This window comes from Augochlora pura, chromosome 10 (genome assembly GCF_028453695.1).
Source record: "Augochlora pura isolate Apur16 chromosome 10, APUR_v2.2.1, whole genome shotgun sequence".
Lineage (NCBI taxonomy): Eukaryota > Metazoa > Arthropoda > Insecta > Hymenoptera > Halictidae > Augochlora > Augochlora pura.
In genome coordinates, this window is record NC_135781.1 from 18,499,950 (window position 1) to 18,522,575 (window position 22,626).

At 33.8% G+C, this 22,626-nt stretch overlaps 1 protein-coding gene across 4 annotated transcripts in view; it reads left to right on the forward strand.

Moving 5' to 3' along the window:
• The window catches only part of Smash (smallish), a 324,377-nt gene that overhangs the window by 162,187 nt on the left and 139,564 nt on the right, over window positions 1-22,626 (forward strand). The window contains exon 1 of one of the 4 annotated variants that reach the window (XM_078191777.1): window positions 5,781-5,800. The exons of the other annotated variants lie outside the window; for them this stretch is intronic. The gene's annotated coding sequence lies outside the window, so the exon portion shown is untranslated. Of the gene's footprint in view, window positions 1-5,780; window positions 5,801-22,626 lie in introns of those variants that run through there. 4 annotated transcript variants of the gene reach the window in all.

Below are 22,626 nucleotides of genomic sequence, written 5' to 3' on the forward strand. Positions count from 1 at the left end.
ACTCTCCGTACACCTCTTGGATTTGCGATAGATCGTTGATGTTTTTTATTTCCGTTTATTGTAATCAGAGACGTAGAAAGTTACGTGATTTTTAAATAGGTTTTCTTCTGAATTATTTCAGAACTTTTCTTTCTTTTCTTCATCGTACTAACAAATACTAAATATTATTCAACGAGTATCACTACATTAAATAATTATGAAATGCGAATTGATATTCTGAATATATTACTTATTTATAATATTTACATAAATAATTCACGCTTCAAGGGTAGTTTCCATTTATTTCATAGAATTTCTCATAAGAGAGACTCCCAGTAAAATATATTGCTTATAAAACGAACATAAATGTCTCGGACGAACTTTTATTATACATAGTCGGTAGTATTAATTCCACGAGAATGCTTTTTAAATATGTTCCTAAGAGTAACGTCTGTTCTTATAAAAGTCCCACAAGAACAGATATTTCAAAAGTAATGGATTGTAGCTTATAATTCGAACAGAAATAAACCGAGCTTTTTGCACCGTTTAGAAACGCGAATGAGTGAATGTTAAACTCGAGAAACATATGAGAGTTAAGAAAATTAATAATAGTAATTCAGTTATTCTAAACTCTAGAACAATATAGAAACAAATCTGCTTAGAAAAGGATAAAGCAACAATTAAATCCAGCCACCTTCTGCTGTATCTGAAAAAGAGAATGGATGAATTTTCACCCTGAAGAACAAACGAGAATTAACAAGGAATAAACTGTCGCATAATTAGTGTAAAACAAAACAACTACCCTAATCTGTAAAGTGGAATAAAATAAGCTTTGTTGAGTAGGAGATAAGATAAGTGAGTGATTATTCTTTCCGGCAAACACGTGGGGCTTGCAAAGGAAGGTCAAAATTACTACAAAAAATTAGTTGGCGAACAGAGTGGGATAAAGAAGGTCTGTTTGGAAGAAGATAAGACGAAAGATGTTGGTAGATAGCAGAAGCGGAAGGTAGAAGTGAAATAAATCTGATACCGGTGTCGGTAGCTTGCCCTCGCCGGAGTCTGCTGCCTTGCCCTCGGCTTGTCGGTGCAACTGCAACTGCAACTGCAGCAGCCGACTCGGTCGTTACGGCATTAACGCGTAAGTGCATAAGTGTGGACCATGGTGGTCGAGATAGAGCCGCTTCGGCAGAAGGCTAGAAAACCCGGGAAAGGTTGCAGCGGCTGTAAACGATGCAAACGGCCGAGGTGAATGCACTTCTTCCCTCACGTTGGATGCACGCTTGCGAGCCGGAGTGAACGTCATCGGTTCAGACGCGCCGGAGTAACGCCAATACCGGAGACTTTTAAGAACTGTCTTTGACACCGATCCCGCTACGATTTCCACACGTCCCGTTTTATCACCGTGGAAAACCGATTCGTGAAAACTCGTTCGGTAATCGAACAGCTTCGACGGCGTACGTGTGTTGTCGAAGCAGACGCTCGAATACCAGTCAAGCCTGGTCAAATTTTGTTTGAAATGAAAATTGTGTCGGATATAACTACGTGAAAGAATTCGTTTCGACGATCAAAACAATGTCGGTCTATTTGAAATAATTTTACATAATGGATTTCTTCTCCACTCTTTCTACAGAATGATACAGTCTTTGAAGTAATACGCAACAAATAGTTTTATTTTAAGAAATCATTATAGTAATTTGCTTTGAGTTTTAAGTATTTTTACTTGGCTCCGTCGTATAATGTCGTTCAAGAAAATTATCCAAAAAAATCTACTGGTACAGAAGAAAGAAAAGTAGTGTTGTTTAGAAAAATGTTACTGAATATCGGATTATCATTTAACATAGTCAGATCGGTTTTCTTATCTTGTAATAAGATGAAATGTCAATAAACGCGTCAATATAAAGCAGGCTCGGCAAAGTAGCAAAAATTGCTATAATATAATATATTGTTTAAACTAATATTTGAAATAGTGTCAATGACGATGTCAGTAAAAACCAGACTCAAAGCTGAGAATTAGATCAGCATATAATTCCCAAGATATAATTTTACAATTATTTGACATAATTATAAAATAGGGTAACATATCGCATACTATTACTCCAAAAGTTTACACAGCATGTAAATAAATATGAAACAAAATCACATATTATTTGAAATATTCCAAATAATATCATTCGAAATGGTTTGTAATATCACTTGAAATATGTTCAGGTGTGATACCAGCTGTAACTAATCTATCGTGTCCGACCATTTGTAATTGATCCACACCAATACATTTAACTTTATGACCCTGTAGATTGCAATACTTACAAATATCGCTTATTTGTTTCGAACATAGTTACTATCAAAATCGAATTAAACCTACTCGTAGATTTTATGCGACCTCGTGTGCGGCATTTGATGATCCGTAACTGATTATGACACGTATAAATTACTATATGGCAAGATTAATAGAAGAAAACTGATATTAGATCTTGCTGTTTACACTCGCTGTGCTGTACGACGTGTTTACGAACTTATCTGTTTAAACAAGGAATACGCAGCTACTTTAGATAGCGCTCGAATTTTAGAACTATTAGTTTTATTTTATTCCCTTTACATAACACCGAGGGCACTTTAACACATTAAGCGCCGACAAACGACCACTAAAATCCCCATATAGTTAAAGCAATTTAATTAATTAGAAAGTTAATATTTACTTAATAAATTAAAACTCTTTCGCATCCGAAACATTCTAGACAAATTCAATTTGTTCAAATATATTACAATAAAAATGAATTTCCAAGATTGGTCAGAAATTACTATCACCTACATTTGGGTGACACTAATCAACGTGTTAGACGCGATTATCAGTTCCATATATTTTATATATTACGAAAATATCGGTGTACATATCAAACCATGATGATGTTTATACATATTTTCCAAACTGTATAAATATCAACATTTTCCAGTGTATCCTTTCTGTTTCATAATTTTTAAAGCACCCTTTAAAAGATACTAAACATGAACGATATTTATTAGTTCTTATTGAAGATTATTAGATTAGTTCTTATTGAAAATCTATATAATTGAAATTAACAGTAAATTTATGGAGTACCAAAGCAACTATTTTAGATCGCTTAATTGCAATAAGAAATTATATTTACTCAGATTTTTCGCAATTTTTATCATCGTTTAGCTTAGAGGAACTAATTCGTTAAACGAATCTTCCATGAATGTATGTTTACATTCTCGATCATCGTAAATGTGTATGGTAACCGTTGCAAAACTCGCACAGAAATTGTTTCTAAATATTTAGAATCACAGTACGATAAAAATATTCCAAAAACTTCCATGGGTGTAGCAACAAATTTATTGGACAGCAGTATACAATTTTGAAGATTGATAAGTAGTGCACCAGAAATTATTGGGTTGGAGGGAAAGTTCTGTCGTATTTTAAATAGGCAGGTAATTTCTCTTGTAAATAAAAAAAACATCTGGCTAGTGAGTCATTGGGAATTTTTTTTTGTTTTTTTTTTTACCTGCCGTATAATATAAAAGGAGTCCTTTTTTACCGTTCATCATTTACTTGTGATATTTAAAGTGAAAAACATGTCAGTAGATAAAGTGCATTTACGACACTGCATTTTGTACGAATTCCAAAAAGGAAGCAACGTATCGGTTGCATGTAAAAATTTATGTGCGGTATTTGGAAAAGATATTGTAAATGTTCGTACTTGTCAAAGATAGTTTAGCAAATTTCGTTCCGGGAATCTGAGCCTCCAAGAAAGTGATCGATCTGGACGACCATCCAAGATCGATAATGATGTTTTGCGATCCATGTTGGAAAATAATCCACATTTAACAAGTCGAGAAATTGCAGAAGAGTTTGGCATTCATCATACAACTGTTGGAGATCACATTAAATCTCTTGTATTTTCTTTAAAATACGACAGAACTTTCCCTCCAACCTAATAAGAGCATCGAGCTATTTCCTTTGTAATTCATTTTATAATTTTGTAGTATACTACGCAATAGTACGGCAGTACTAGTATAGCGCGTAGTATTGTAGTATAGTAGCAGTATAGTAAAAGTAATAATATAGCATTATAGTAAGTAGTATAATACTTATAGTAATATAGTATTTGTAGTATGTGCCATAAAAATTACCAAAATATCGATTTAGCCTTCGGAAGAAGAATAGTCTCCGATAGTCGCGTGAAACGAATGCGTTTTAGCTCATAATAGAATTAGTCCTGTCCTTGTACGGAATGTTACCGCATACCAAGGTTTTGTATCGTGCGCGGATCAAAATGACCTGCATTTGACGTAAAATGATTAATTAACGAAACTGAAACGAGAAAGTTAAAATTTACTATGGAACATATTAGTTTAACTTTTTTGTATTTTAAAAGATCCTAGTTTTATTAAATATATTAGTATTAAATTATAAATATAATATTATATTGCAAATAGAAATATTATATGTTACAGGATAACAAAAAAATGAAGGTATTATACTAGAGAATAAATATATTCTTGCCATTTCTATATACCTTTCTCAATTAGATAAATGATTTTACTATTATAAAAACACCAAAAAATTGACTTGTGGCCGCTGAATCTCATTTTTTCCCCACTTTTCTCAAATTTATCCAAATTGAGTCTTTATAAGATAATATTTTAGGTTGGGTTTAAAAATTAAAAAATTAGGTTTTTCCAACTTCTTTATCTAAACTTATAACGAAAATATAAAAAATGCGTATCGTTGATCTCGGCAACTCAGCTGTCAATTTTATCGATATTGGTTAACGTAGAGTGGAGGGAGGTTTTATAGAGAGATTTTAAATACTCTCTCTCTTTCTCTGTAATATATAAATTACCAGGATAAATATAACGCATTTTTAAAATTTTCATTAAAGGCTCAGATAAAAAGTTTGAAGAAATCATTTTTTAATTTCATATCATCTTCACCAACTGCAACATATAATATATATTTTTCTGTTATTATCCAGCAAATTAGTCGGATTATCATCTGAAAAATATTCAAGTCATTTTGGTTGAATTTAAAATATTGATCAATCAGAATTAAGATGAAAAAGTTCGCTACAGCCGCTAATAGAGAAAGCCACGAGTCATCTGGGAGCCTGCATTAGCATAGGGTATGCATAGAGGCAGATAAGACATGGGGTTCCCATGAGTCATGTATACAGAGGAGCTACATGCCTAAACGCAGGCAGAGACACGGCTCCGAGTATGGCGGGGGTCACTTTTGAAATTTGCATTTCGGCGAGCGGAGAGAGACGTAGAACGGTCGCGGCGTAAAGCGTCGCCGTAACGCAACTAGAAATAATTAAGCTCCCCACGGCGCCGTTAATTCTCGGCGAACATCCCTCTCGTCCTCGGCAATGCAAATTTCGGAAAGCCGAGACTCACGATCATAGTTTAGTGCCACGGATGCCGAGCGGATATACGAACATTGTAGTTTACGAGACTCTTTCTACTCACGCGTGTCTTCTCACGACGCTCGGCACATATCTTATCCGCGCAAGGTGAACGAGGTAAATTTACGACCTTCTAGTCTTTTCTATTGAAAGGACAAGGTACCACGCACGACCGAATGCACTCAAGCGACTTGTGTTTTCTGATTTCAGGTGAGCACAGGTGATTCAAGGCTGCCCGGGGCCACCTTCTCGCTTTCTCGCTACGTCGCACTCTCTCCGTCTCGGTGAGTTAGGCGTCCTCGCGCTTCGATTTACAAGGATGCGGGAGCGTGGAAGCGATTCGGGTGGTGGAGGAGAAATTTGAAAAATCCAGAGGAAGGGACGCCCGTAGAATATCGGTAAATTTAACGACGTTGCGGACCGCTACTGGAAAAACTTCCGTTCTTCCTGATTGAATTGTTAATGAGCCGCAGGTACACGTAACGATGTTGCGGAATGGCGAGAGGATGATTTATTCTATATTAATACGCGCAGAAGGTACGGTGCGTTTGTGCAGTGATTGATGTCGAACAAAATAATGAATAGTATTTTCCTATATCGAGAGAACTTTGTAAGAGGAATATCGGACGCGTGAGGTTTTCTTTAATAATGGATAAAATTATTATTTATTTATTTATGTGTTATTTGCATTAATATTAACACATACCGTGCCACGTGTACCACTGGCGATACACATTTAAATGTCTGTGTAATGCGTTAAAAAAATATTTTCTGACGAGTTAGAATCGAAGAATTAATTTCCACCAAAAGAATGGACCATAATATATTTATTTCATAGTTAAATTGACAATAATTAATAAATAAATATAATATATTGATTTGTAAAGCTTCAATTGACCTGAATGAAGAGTCGACTAAATATAGCTCGGCACGGAACGTATTAATATTATTATTCTTGAATCAATAAAACAAATATCGATTTATTTGAATCTTCTTTGCATTAATTACAATTTTCGGAACTGTATTAATATTAAAAATAAATATTACATAGATTCAGTATTTATTATAATATTTAGTATTTTTTGTTATTAATTTAAATTACAATAATTTTACTTTTCGTCATTTTCTAATTATTTTTAACAATCTTCACGCACCAGACACGTTTCAAAATCCATTTATAAAACTTTTTAGTTTTCAAATATTTCATTTTTGTTTTAGTAATACCATATAAATGTTACTTTTTTTTCCTAATTAACCATTTAATGTAATTACTTTTCCACGTGCGCTCTCATTTCATTTTGTTACAGTATCCAAACATTCCATTGATTGTTATATATGATGATTAGATGATTATCTAATCATTCTATTATTTGGATACATTATTTAAATTAGAACTTGAATCAAATTTTTAGATGATAGAATGTTTTGTTGTCAGGGTGTCATGAAAATAAACTTTCCGATAAAGAATTCTCTACTGTACTTTGATTGAAAATCTAATTAATATGATTGTTCTTTTTCTAATTATTCTTTAAGGATATATTTTCGGATTTTTCGTAATTATCGAGGTTGGTTCGCATATGAGTGCAATTTTTTATGGCATCGCGTGTAACTATCATAAAAATACATTCACACATACGTAACGAGTTGACCTTTAAATTACTTTAGGTAACGAAAGTCTTAGGTCTTTTAAGGTCAAGTATACACATCACAATGTATGTTAACATCGACAGCATGGTGCAAGGAGAAAAGATATGCACACTCCTGCAAATCAACAGCAATGATCTTGAAAACTCTAAAAAAAAGTGACCTTAAAACAAGATAGTTAATGCATTGTATTCGTGTCCTGATACTAATCAAATTCTGCAGGATGTTCCAAAAATCACTTGCAATTAGGGAATAAGGAATTCCTCAGGTCATTTGAAGTAACTTTTTCCTTTACAAAAATGTCCTCCGAGGTATCAATAACAAGTTATTAACGAAAAGTACTGACCAATGAGAGGCAAGTTCATCTAGCGCTAGCCAGGCCAACTAGCGGACTAAGCTCAGTTCCGCTCATTGGCTCGGCCGTTTCGCGCCAACCGAATCCGTCTCCCATTGGTCACAGTTTTTTTTTAACAACTCGTGAAGAAAGCCTCTAATTAAACCTTCGCAAAGGAAAAAGTTACTTAAAATGACCTCAGGAACCCCTTATTTCCCGATTGAGAGTGACTTTTGAGACACTCTGGATACACAATAACTTTTGTAACATCATTATTGAAAATTATTGACGAAACCTCCGTTTTTACAAATTAGTTTCCAAATGTTCGAGAAGATTGAACAATTAGATTACCACGGAAAATATTTATTCCGTAGTTAACGAACTTCATTCTTGTACTCAACTCCTACGCGAACACGTAATTTTCAAGTTCGCAATCTTTCGCGGTACTGGAATAATTACCATGTTACCGAGAATACGTAATACGGGATATCCGTACAAAAAAAAACGTGAGACGTTCGATTTTCGGTTTGCGAAACGAAAGACAATACCGCCATTGTGAGCGTCGCGTTCTCTCGCGTGCGGAACGTGATCGCGGTGGAACCGTTTTGGAACGCATAAAAAATTCTTGTCACTATACCGGCCGAATGCAAGATGTTTTGAGAAACGGTTACCGTCGAACAACAATGGGACACACGGTTACGTAACGAGACGGAGAACGGGTTATTTCGCCCTATTCCTCGAGTTTCGTGACAATAGCACGTTGCGTCGACACCAGGTCACAGACGATGTCCTGTCTCATGAGCGTACGTACAATGACGAACCGACGAGGAATTCCTCAAGGAGTAAATAGGCTTCCTGGCTCGCGAATCCCACGAGGTCTTCTGCTAATGAGTGCACGCCCCGCCCCGTAGCCGAATATCGTCGCAACCAGACGATGCACTGGGTGTTCCACAAGTTGCCAACCGGTGTTTCCTCATTTATCGTCTGCGACTTCAGAATTTTCAATATTTTCAAGAGAATTCTCCCGTTTTGCTTGTAACGCATGCGAGCGTGTCTATTTGCTATGATTAGATTACGGATATTTATACCAATGAAATATTTATAATGTTAATTATCTGATGCATGAAACAGAGTGTTACAATTTTGAAATTAATCGTGAACGACTATAATAGATGATTATGGAATAAATCGGCGAAAAATTGTGTTTCAAACTGATCTACTTTATCTTAAGGTAGTACTCAATCATATAAAATAGACGTCTTAAAATTATAGAATGTTGCTTTTCCAATAATTATATATAGGTATTGTATAATAAAATAAGAACTGTCTAGATTAATTGTAAAAGACATAAATTACATCTAAAGGGCTGAAAATAGTGTAACGATATCCTTGAATTCTAGTAGTGTCTTTACAATTCCGTATTTAACTTATTTGTTTCTGTCATAAATGAATAAAACCCGCAGCCTAATCACACATGATGAAATTTACTGCTCCGAAATATTAGGGAAAAACCATACTAATTTACCGTAGCTATATATATCTCATATATTCACCTGTAACTGTCGCAATTTATGATCAGTATATAAGTAATCTTTTAATGGGTATATAGTAATCAGTATATAAGTAATCTTTACTGTGTGCATAGAACTATATTCACTAATGGTGTTTGCGTAACGCAGAACCAACTAATAAAATTTGTGTACATCTTTGTAAAGTTAACAATGTTCCCGAGCTTATTATATAAAATGATATAATAATTAATATAAAAACACAAAAGCAAGGAAAAAGTTACTTGCAGAATTCAATAAATTTAATTCCAATTAAGTGGTAATTGACAAATTTTTTCTTTGTCAACTATAATCTTCCCCATTATATAGAAATAAACTAAAAATGTTATTGACATTTGTTAATGTATATGTTTCCTTCCAATGTTCAAATCGACACACGACATAAATGTCCCAAGATAGGCAATTAAACAATTTCATGGTGGCGTTTAAAGTAATGTAAAGTTAGAAATGAAAGAATAGTTCGAATGTTTTCTGATAGAAAAATATTTAGCATTCGATGAAACAAATTGAAAATTACTTTCGTGTCCCCAAAATTGTTATTACTGTTACTGTAGAGATTTTACAAATCAGAGATTAGTACAAACACGTTTCTAAAAACTACGGTACACGCACAACAGACGACCGTACTCGGAGACGGACGCACAGAGAAGAAGGAAGTCGTCTCGTCAACGTGCAGTGGACGATCGTCATCTCTTCATCATGGTTGCCCAAAAGCCACGTATCGCAATGCATGGAGACTACGTGCTTAGGGTCCCATTTCTAGTAGTTACACTGTTCACAGAAGTTAGTTTAATGAGTACTATTTACAAAAATCAGTATAATTTACTTCCTTTCATCTTTTTCTCATTACATTTGTGATGAAAAATCTGGACGCTAACTTCGTGAACATCCTGTATACACACACCGCCTGTTTGTTTCATAATGTTGTATGTAACTCATTCTTACGTTCTGCATTATATGCGGAGGCTTTTTACGATTTCTGTAAGAAGTCGGCAAGTTTGCATAATACACGACTTTATGGAATGCCTGTAGGACTTGGTAGTAATTAGAACAAGGATTTTCCGCATTTATGGCGAGCCTGGTTAAGCGAAATACAGAGCACTGAAAACAGCAAATATCTTTGAAACAATTTCAAGATTTACACAAGATTACAAACGATTCGATAAACAATTACAGGATATACAAGATTTATTAAACGAATTACAAGAAGACTTCGATTTTTATTCAGCCGCTACTTCGCGCAAATAGTGCAGAAAATTTTGATTTCGTATAGAGTTTGACAGTCTATTAACACATATTCGTTCGCATGATGCAAATTCATCATTTCGTAAACAATCACCAATAGTCAAATGACAAAGTTTCGTTATTTTCCTTGTTCTTTTAATTCTAAATAAATTAAATTCTATTTTTCACTGAACAAAGATAATTTCAATGAATAACCAAGTAAAAGCGTAGTATTTGGTATTGCGTATAGAAGAATTTTATTCAAAGTTTAAACGTTTGGGTATTCGGATATTATATAACTCCAGAAAGCAAAAGAAATTTTAATTTATATATAGAAACAAATCTGTTTTATATCATTTTTCAAATTTTCACTGGAAATATATGATTTTTAACAAGTTGCGTTGTATAGACCAGACGTTTTATATAGACCATATCATTTTTACAGATAGTGTCATATAATGCCGGAATTTTGTAAATAGTGGTGAAAAAATTACCGGACCAATATGTGTTAATAATGACACCAAACTGCTATCGGTTTGATCAAAGCTTGACTTCTTCGTCAATTAGAAGTTTTATTAAAAATGCCATAAGTAGTATAAGTAACGTATTCGACGTACTAAATTTTTTAATTAAAAGATAAACAAAATAAAAGAATGCAACACTGACAAAAAATATTTTGAACAAACTTTAAACAGTATTCAGACATCACAATCTTGGATGAATCAAATTTCGAAGAATACAAGATCACTTTGATTCTTCAATTGTAAAAATTTGTTTTTTATTTCGTTATATCGTAACTGAAATTATGAAAAATTGAACGACAGCACATCATGACCTTGAGACTATAATTAACGCAGGAATAATTCGGACGAGCCAATCGGGCTAAATACTGCACTGTGCGACGTTTCACATCCATCCCCGGTTGTAATTGCGCATTTAACCTCTCCATCCCACGCGTAGCTCTGAAAAACTATTTCCATGGAGAAAGAGGTTTCAATCAGGCTCTCTGTCGCTGATCAACCGTAATTGAGTAATCATCGTCGCGCGCGCGCTCACGAGCTGTCTCTCACCTACACTCTCACCCACGTATCCACGGAGAGCGACGCGTGTAACAAAGGCAGTTTCGAAAGTCCTCGAGGTCGTAATTGCCGCCGTGCGTTAATTGTACGCGACCGTGATTGCACCTGGCGATTGGTCGACTTTGTCGGTGTGACACAGAGGCGTAATGATGTATCATAATACTCGCGGCTCGAACGAATTGAAATTTTCGCCGCTCCGTGGAACCAGAGCGGAACCGAGCGGTGCCCGAAGCGCGGACCTCCGCGCGATTTACCGTGCTCTGTCCTTCCATTTCTTATTGTTAGACTCAAATTATACGCCGTAGCTCGTAAAATAAGTGCCATCGTGAAAAACCACTGCTTTCTCTGTCCGATTCTGTGCGGACCTATTTTTCTCTCCGGTTTTCGCAGGCTTTTCTGCAACCTCTATACTTAGAATGCGGATGTTATTCGCAGCATAAGCGAGGGTGCAAAATAGAACGTTGAAATAATTTCTGCAAAACAGTGGAATCTTTCTATCTCGTCGTTGCAAATTACGATTGAGCTTCAGTAATAATGACAAAATCGGTTTCTAGTTTAACACGTTGTTTGTCATGTACGGACTGCGGTTTTTATGTTTTTATCGCAAAAATTAGTAAGTGAAAAAAAGAGTAAGAAAAATAATTATCTATTACCGTATTGTCTATTACTGAATTCGGTTAATAAAATTATACTATTAAAATAAACTTTATTATAATGATTTATTATTAGACTGTGGCTGTGTATGCACAATTAAATTGTTGTGCATCATTTACGGGATATAGAAGCTGCATAGAACCCTCTTTCTTCTGTTAATGATTTTAATAGCTCGAAAATGATGTATTGGTATTCTTCAAGTTTGTTCATCTTGTCACTGTTTCAAATTTCATATAGTCAATTTTGTAATAAACGTATAAAGTCTGCGGCTTATGTAGCCTACGCATACCAAACGTACGAGACCTGAATGAATATAGTATAATCGATAATGTATAATTGTTCTCCAGTTTAATCACAAAGTTCACGTTTTCTTTAAAATAAATTTTATTAACAATTGCAGAATTCAAAAGACTTATGTTTTGATAGATGTACAACAACCAAATCGTTATCGACCAACGTGTTCCAATATAGCGCCGACGACTCGTATCCAATATACGACGATCTAATGTTATTTAAAATCGAGTCAGTCAGATGTTACATGACATCTTCGTCGACGTTGGACTTGTTCTTTCACTGAAAATTGTTACATAAATTATACAATAATAGCATACACAAACACATATGTTTGCAGTCGCTGAAATATATTAAGTTCGAATAAAATTCAGCGAATCTCACCCCCTTTAACACTTCGCTGTACTATTTTCTTTACAATGACAATGGTTGGAATTTTTTCGATCGCAATAATTTCTTAAAAGAAAACGAGACTTTATGTTTGTTATGTATTTACATATACTCGAATGTTTAAATATCGATAACAAGAGAATAGAATTTGATTCTGGCTCATAGAAACGGAACAAGATTCACGCCTAACAGCTTGTAACAATCACATAATTGTGACACAGTTGTAACAATCAATCATTTTTTTTCAATACGCACAAAGTCACTGTCGTTTAAAATATTTGGCTCAGTATGTATTGAGTAGTTCGACTTCATTTTCATTGTTGATGTACATTATAAAATTGATGTAATAAATAAAATAATACCGTAAATAAATTCTATTAAATTTATTTATTAAATCTGATTAAATATAGTAAATAAATTAATCGGAATTTGAGAGTTCGTTAAATGTTTCGATAAACGCTACAATAGCGCTTTCCACTTTATTGACTAATTCAACCGCTTTACAAAGATTTACTGGCCGCGTAAAATGATATCGCGCGTAAAAATGTGCCGCATAAACAGTGCCATAATTTACCGTGTAAAAAAGTGTCTTGTAAATTGTGGGACGGTTGTCCATTCTCGCTTTAGAATAGAGCCTAATAACCGAGACCCTACGAAAATTTATGACCAGGTTAACAGCATAAATTCAAGCAACTGCATCCGGGCTAGAATAGTTGGTAGACACAATATTTTTATTTTCCCAGTTAGATTACGAGACACGCACAGTCCATCTCTGTAATGGAGTCAAGCATCCTACACGATTAGATTCCAAACCCTTCGTGTAGCTTACTTAGCCCTGAAAAATTCGCGGAACAGCTCGATAACGCGACAAATGATAATCCAGTAATGCACCAACAGAGATCGTACGAAGGTGTCAAAACTTGTGGACCAGCTGTGCGACTGCATTTTATCTTATCATATTCGAAGGTTATCACAAAGTACATTCCCCGTGCCATAAAATTGTGCACTCGAAATGATAGTTGAAGCCCACGATATCCATGGTTTCTATGTACATACGTAGAACAATCGAGCTTTTCCTTCGGCAGTAACGAATAGGGCTCGAATAACTCGACTCGTTTAAAATCATCGGGTTTAATACTATTTCCATAGCGTGAGTGCGTGTGTCATAAATTTCTCGTGTAACAATTACTTAACAGTTTTACGTTCCGTATGTCATTCGATAGTATTAGTTGTCTTCTGTTCAGCGATTGTTTATCTGTTGAGTAATACAGTGATTAATTGAGCCGTCTATTTTGCAAGTTCATTTCTATTAAAATTGAAATATTTAAGGATATGCGTCTTAAAAGGGAATACAAAAGTATACATATACAATACCAGTGTGCCACACTGCTCAAGTGTATCTAATAGACATAAGTTTACATTTCCTATTAAAATAATAGCAATTATTAAGTGTATAATATACGCGTTACGACAGTCAACAACAAAAAGTAACAAATGGACTTAGGTCACTTTGTCGACTGTGAATTAAATTCGTAATAATAAAGTGATTAATTTTGGGGAAATTATGGAGCATTGAGATGACACGTTCGCAGACGTGAATGCTGTAGCATTCGTTTTCATTATAATGGAAAATTATATGAATGCTATAAATCGACATTTACAAACCACATTATCATTTATAAAATTTTATATAGAGGTTACATTTTGAAATTTTTATGGATTTTAATGTAAACTGGTTCGTTGAATATTTTATTTCGATTTTCTGTCTGTATGAAAGATACAATTATCAAAATGTAATATTCTTGGCACAAGGATCAAATATTTGTACCAAATATGGTATAAATATTAATCAATAAAAAGGATATCACAATATGAAGGATATAGCACATTAAAATTTCTACCATCCATGAACTAGTTAACAACAGCAAACATTTGTGATTTAATCCTACGACTAGTCATTTCTGGGATGTTAAACCCTGTTAAAGTGTCTCTTCATAATTTTCAAAAGTCAACACTATCACTAATTACTGCCCACATCGATATTATACATAGCATTTCACCTTACTCTGTCAACCCTTAATTATTTTAATTTTTGTAATGTTACGAAATGTTCGAGAGAAAATTATGGTATTTTAGTTTGAGATATAAATTATAATTCATAGCAGTAGTATAGCAAATAACAATAGAAAGAAGGACACGTGTCCAATATTTTTCGAAATTGGAACTTCAACGGTGTCTTTAGTTGTTATTTCAGACGTACAGGTAAACTGGCATTGCAGAAAAATGTTACACGTGTTATTGCTATCTATGAACAATGGCTTAGAAATAAATTATCTTGATTCGCAAAGACAAATAACATTTTATTGGTGAATGAATTTTTCAATTCTTCAATTATTCATAAATTATTCAATTTCATATTCAATCAAATAATTATCTAGGTAAAACGTTATTTTTTTTATTGGTCAGTTCTGGCTATTACATTAAATATCTATAATGTGCGCGAGTAGATTGCGTTCTATCGATACAGAAACGTTCTCGTTAACGGGACACCATCGCGTCGGAAGATACAATTCATTTTCCCGAGAATAGTTTGCCGCGCGAGTCACATGACAGGGTAACGTTCCTTGTTTCCTCGTAGGCGGAATTCCATGCTTTCGGGACGACAATTTCCTGATTCAAGTGCAACTGTCGAATGCACCGGCATTCCTTCTCGTGCCGCAGGAATTTAGACGACATGGAAACGACCTCCGCGACGTGACTGCGTCGCCGGCCGCGCCGCGCGTCGTATTTATGCGTCGGGCATTTATTACGACACGACGTTCTGCATCTAATAACCTCTTTTCACCGGCAGCAGTTCTACGAGCATACCACGAGATACTTGTTCTACTATGGTACCAATGGCCCGTTACTCTTTTTCGTTCTGGCTACGCGCGTGTGTCGCGCGTTTCTCATTTTCAGCCGCGAGTTTCTCATTTTCAGCTGCTCCGCTTCACGCGCCAGCTAGGTGTGCGCGCCTGCAATTATCACAAGCGTGCTAAAAACTTGGAACAAAATGTCGAAAATGCTGTTTGAACCAATGGAGTGTGTATAAACATTTTTCGCGAAAGCATCTTTGCAAAACAATCTGAATAATAGTTAGGATATCTCTCAAGTTATTCTATTTTTAGAACACACCTTGTTGCATAGTAAAGTATAAATAACAAGAAAAGTCATCGATGATAAACATGGCAGTTGATGAGACGTTATTTGAAATAGTGAATTACGTATACGAATTTTTTTACAAAAATAACTTATAAAAGGCTATTTAAAATAGTGGATCACGTGCAGAAATCGGGGTGCAAAAGTTTTCTTATGAAAGGAATGTTTAAATTAAATAGTTGAACTAGTCTATTAAATGGAGGCGTTTTCTCACGTAAGGAATACGTAAAATACTATTTAAAATTAAAAATATTTTCACTCCCGTGATCCAGGCTTCTACAGCAAAGGAATAAATGAGTTACCTCTGAAATGGCAAAAGTGTATCGATAATATGGGTGCATACTTTGATGAAAAATAAAAAGTTTTTATTGGAAAATAATCGAATTCAATTATGTGCATCTTTTGCTCCACTTTATACTTGACAACCATATTTTATCAAAATTATAATATATCTCTATCATATTTACGTGCAATTGTTTTAACTTGTGATCAGTAATCTTGATGCTTTTATGTCGTATGCAGATATTTAAAATACAGGAGGATGTATAAATTGACAGTATTTAATAGTAAAACATAATATAAAAATAGAAATTTGCATTAAAATCCACAGTTCAGTGATCGCTATTTTAAAAATTTTTCATTTCCCTGAACAAAGATTCGTTACATGGAAATTTAATAAAGTTATTATGGGAAATATACGTCACAATTATCGCAGATTAATAATTTTTAAATACCTTTTTTGAACTAATGTAACGTAATTCATTCTGTGATGTAATTCAGTTTAAAAATGAACAATATGGTATCTAAAATATATGGCTAAATCGACTTAGCTAAAGAATTTTTAAGTATTTTTTTAAACCATTTAAACTTGACATCCAAAATATTTTTTCAAACTCACAGTGTGTCCATTTTATATAACCTGGAGCATTTTGTACACTATAAAATTGAATTTTATGACTTATGTAACAAATAATAGCTCTTAATAATATTTTTAAATATAAATAAATTGGATAAAAATTATTTTGAAACATGGCATGATCATTTTAGCGGCGCCTTAGAGTCGCCACTCGACAGCGAAGGATTAAAAGTAACGTGAAGAATGCACTTGATGTAATTAATTTTTGTTGCTGCTGCGTTGATGCTATCACTATCAGCACTAGACTGTTATCTGATGTCTAAAACTGGATAACTTACTATCTGAAATATACGGTTTAATAATACCTGATAGAAATACAACCTAACTTAATAATTTGTAAATGCTTTTTTGTAACCTATGTAAAGTATGTTCTTAATGCAATTGATTTTTGTTCTTGCTGTTATAATTCTATTGAAATGCCTACCGGACTATGCTACTAGCATTAGCCAACTGTAAGTAGATTCACTATTAGTCTTACTCGTGGAGAGACAGAGCGATACTAATGAGCGCGTGACACACTATATGCTAGGAGCGAGTACACGAGATTGAAAGAGAGTGAGAGGGGGAGGGGGGAGAGAGAGAGAGAAGTCGTACAAGGAAGTTACAGAGCAATAAAATGATCACAGAGTCATGTCCATTTCTCTTTAGAATTGCCCTATCACTTCCGAGCGATGCGACTATTTTGAGTTTAATAGTACGTACAAAGCGTTCGACTAAATCTCGCGAAGCCGAAGTTTTAATTGCAAGAAATGAACGTGATAATGTGGTCTTACAGATTCAGTTAAAATTAAGCTCAAATCCAACTTATCCGAGATTATGCCAAAATACTAAATGCTTACGATAATTATTTCAGAATGCAAGAGAAATATATATGATCTGTCAGTGATCTGACAATATTCAATTACGTGCATACAAGACTGCATTTTCCACAATTTTTAAGATATTCAAAGAACAATTTGTGGTTACTATATTACCAAAATGTGGAACTAAATTTCGTAACTTTCCAACAATTTGAAAATGAATTTTTTTATGAAATTGTATCAGTTGTCGCACGATTCCTAGCACGTCTATGTTTAATCTGATAAAAGAGACTCGAAGAAAGTGGTTCCGGCCGTACCATTCCTTCACTTGAAGAAACCTGTATTCTTACCTTGTAAATAGCTCAAAAATAATTTTAGATAAAAAAGATCTGTCTGCTATATCAAAAATCAAATAATCTGTACTTTCAGAGCGTAAGTAAATTCAGGACAGTTTTACTTTGTTCTGTTTGGGTTCATTCAATCAGAAAATCTCAGAAAAGTTTTATACAATTTATACATATGTTGTGTGTATGTATGTATTGAAATGCGCAAGTCAAATTTTTTTGCAGAAAAGAAAACGTGAACAGGCTGGAATGTTAGGTTCTGCAATTAACATGTAATTGTAATTTTATATACTGAAGTTTCTTGACTACTTTCTCGGTTTATGATACATGTTAGGCATAAACGTTGATTTTTTTTTATTCTATACTAATGCCATCGTTTAATAGAACAACGAATTTCTAGTTACATAATCTGAAGGTGATAAAAACTCACACAACCTATACCTTGAGGCAGGGTCTGCATTTAACTGTAATTTAGCAGTAAACTTTTATAATCATGTTACTTAGTAAACTTTTAACTTTTACATTATTTAATTGCTTGTTTCAAGTTAAATTTCACGTTGTCGCGTGGATTCTGTTAAAACAGCTCAATTTTAATAGTTATTTTATATTTAATTGAATATTTACTTGTTGACAGACATCTTCAAATAAATTATAAAAGTTTATGCTGTTTTCCAATTTACTTAGCATTATTTAAAGAAGCAATATTGATGTACTTATTTTAAATGCTTATTAAATACCGAACGGTTTTGTTTGAAAATACTTTAACTATTCCAAAATAAAATAACTATTACTCTCTAACTAGAACATTTCCCCCATTTCTGAAAAACTAACAATCTTCTCTTGGTAGAATTTATACACGAAGTTTAAATAATAAAAATTCGAGCAAAATAACTATTCTCTTCGAATAAAAAAACTAAAAGTCAAAAAATATGCATAAATAATTTAAAAATTTTATTATGCATATTAAAATTTTAGTATTCATTCGAACCTTGTTTTCAAAATAATCGATTGAATGTATTTTTCCTTTATCGTTCTACAAAGGGATGAATCTCTAATTAAGACACGCACGAGCGGTATAAGCTGTAATGAGCTGGAAAGGTAGACAGGTGATTTATACTTGAGCTAATTGAGATATCTGAATTTTGATCAGTCACATTTCGTCCTAGTGTTCAGCATATTACATTTTAGTAGCTATACATATTCTTTATTCACAACGACATGAGGAAATAAAATGAACAAGTTAGCCGTTACGTTAAGCGCATAATAAATTCAAAAATAAACGCAGTATATAATACAATTGAATGTATGATAACATAGCTGAATGGATGAATGGTTTATAAAGAATGTTTATAGTGCCATCTTCGTCACAATGAAAATGAACGATATAGCCATGTACTACCGCGAATGTGTTAAATTATCCGGAGGTGATTAAAATTCATACAATCCATATTTTCAAGGTATACATAAATCCATCGGATGCGAAACGCGCGGGATTCCTATTCAGACTAATGCCGGCAGTTAGCATTTTCACCTCGTTCCTGTCCGTCACGGCTCGTCTACAATTTTCCTGGACTCTGTTTTCCACGATGATGAGTTGTCGCGTGTTTCTCCCCGTTAATTGCAGTCGCAAGCATTGGAACACGCATTTCGTTTAACGAGCGTCGCGTGTAACGAAAACCGCATACCGTCGCCCGGAGGACAATGAAAATAGCATGTTGTTAAACGAAATATCTGATGTGTCCCGCATTGTTCACCGTGCAACGTATCGGTACTAATTATCAGGATTTAATATTCGAATATTAACTCACAGCGAAACACAATCGTGGCGGAATGTGAAACCGTTCCCGACACGATGCAAATAACGGTACCTGTTTCGCGGTACACACTGTACGCAATTTCTCATCCGAGTCCTCTCTTTTTCGCCCGCGTCATGTCACGCGTTTCTCACTCTCAATTGTGCCTGAGGAACGTCGCCGCCGCCGAACCTTGTCGTGTCTAATTATTACCAAGGGAATATTTTATCGTAACTACGCGCGGCTTCCACAAGGCGTAATCCGTTCCTCGGCGCATAGGTCACGAGCGACCCACAGTATTCTGCGAACTCCGATCAAAAACTTACAATTTTCTTTTTTTGTCCCTTTCTTTATTTAATTCAAGGGCGGGCGCGTGCGGCCAACGTAAAATTATAAATTTCGATAGCATTTTTTACACTGATTCTAATTATGTGCAAATTATTTTGCCAATTAATATTTTTAATGATTAAAATATTTTCCTTGTGAAAAAAAAAGTCGGATTGAAAAATCCGTACTAGATTCTCTTTAATTTCATGCACGCAAAGTGCAGTTAAAATTTCAGCTTCAATACTTTATTATTGTTCGAGTTATTTCAAGTTTGGATCATTATTGGCATTAAGGCCGTATAGTCCTCACGCGACAATTAGGCAGCTATATGTTGACATCCCCTCCACTTATTAGATTTAAATAATAACAGACGGGATTGATGTTAACAGATACAATTACATACAACACTGTCCAATATATATCATTGAATATAAATTTATCTAGATAAAGTCTGATCGAATAAGATTTTGTTCGGACAAAGAATTATGCGAATAATTTATAAAAATTATTCATTATCTGTCAGAAATGATTCGATTTATTTATCATAATTAAAAAGTAATTTAATATTTTGTACGTTGATCTGCTTTATCAATAATTTCTTTCAATCATTGAGATAAATTATTTTCTTCAGATACTTTTGGATAGTTATACAACAAATATTCTAGAACAGAATTTATTGAATACAATTTATGTTTATAAATACGCTTTCTAAACAAATTATAAATATTGTCATTCGACTGTCTTATTTATGACATTTAATTGCTATTTTTATATGTTTCATGACGGTTCATAGACAAAATGTAGTGCGTGTAGATGTATTTTGAAAAGTACGTTGGAAAAATTGATAATTAAGATTATAAATGATTCTAATAACATACTAAAAGTATACCGTTTATTTGAAATCTATCAGAAATGTGTCGCATTGGCACGAGAGACTGATGAATAGGTTTTATTATTGTTTCAACAGCAGACAATAAACAACGATGAACCATTGTTCAACAACGTTCTGTTCATTCAAGAACGTTTCTGTTCAATTGTCTCACTGTTACATTATTTATAATCATTGCGAATTCGGTTAATTTTGAAATATTGTTTGGAGAATCGACAATACTGTCTATATTGTCAGGGGGATTTGATTATCTTCCGACACAATGATTGACGTGGCATTTACAATTTATTATGTGTTTGATGGTAATTAATGCGTCATTATTCGCAAACTGGCAGTTCCTGTTCTTGTAGAACATATGAATGGGTTAGAGTTACGTGGTCTATTCCAATTCTATCAATTGCTGCTTGAATGGTGCTCATTCTCTTCTCAGGAAATTTTTGCCATTCGCTATTGTTTTCGAATAATAACGACTACTTTTGGAAATATTGATCAGTTAGAATCTGAAAGTATCATTTTTATTTATGCAATTATTTCTTGGAAGATATTCAATTCTCTTCTTATCGCATCCTTGGTTTAAAAATCATTTCGACATTCATTGCATAAAATCGTTCTACCAACATCATAAATTTTCAAAATGTTTTTAGAAAGTTAACACAATGAATATAGTGAAAGATTTGTATCATTTTTTGTGGCTATTTGCACATTATGTATTTCTAGACCTTCAATCTAAAAGTTTGAGTCTTCTCTAATATCTATTTATAGTTTTGAAATTGAATTCTTACAATTTGCAAATACACTGTATACATTTTTTATCGCAACGCTTATTAGGTACTTTATCGTTGCCAGATTTACTTGGCTTAATGTAATTAATTAACACTTGGACAGCTACGCCTGGGTTTATGATGACCCTCAGTTTCTGACCCAGTCTCCGACGATTTATTAAAACCAGTAGTGCTTGAATGAAGTACCTGGAAAATTATGTCGACAAAAATTGCTAATTGAAATAATAAACGATCCTAAACCTACTTGTCATAAAAAACATCCGCTGTCGTAGCGGTAGAAAGTGTTCATAAAAGTAACAACACAAGTTTCCATTAAAAAATACAGAATTTTATTTGCCGCGTAAATGACGTTTTACTGCAAATTAAACGCAACGATGAAAGATAACAGAGCCTTCAAACGAGCATAAGAGGGAATAAAAACAGTACTCTGTTGCACTATAATCGCTTATAAAACAAGAAATAATAATAAGCCGACTGTGAAAGTTTATTCACATAAGTATGTCTCCGAGAAATAATTATAGAAAAAGTGAAACCTGGACAGAAATTTGTTTTGTGATCAGAGAATTCTGAGAATACATTTTTGACTCTCACTTTCTACATAATGCATACGCTCTGCACATTTATATTGAAAAATATATGCAATCATATGTTATAGATCAGCCATTCTCCGCGTTTGTATTAAGTTTAACAAACAAATGTCACTAATTAACGAAGATTAAACTTGAGAATTTTTTTATAACTTATTGCCACGCGAGGTAATTGTGAAAATGTATACATAGTGAATATTCTGCTATAGTATTGTATAATAATATATTGCTCACGTGGATTTAAAAACCCTGAAAATGTTTCAAGAATTTAAAGATACTGTTTTATTGTTTTGGTTTTATTAAAATGGTTCATAAAAGAAATAAATGTATATCTCGCTCTTGTATGTCGTTAGTAAAATTAGGTCTTATAAAAGTCGGTAGAATATTTATTATATTATTATACA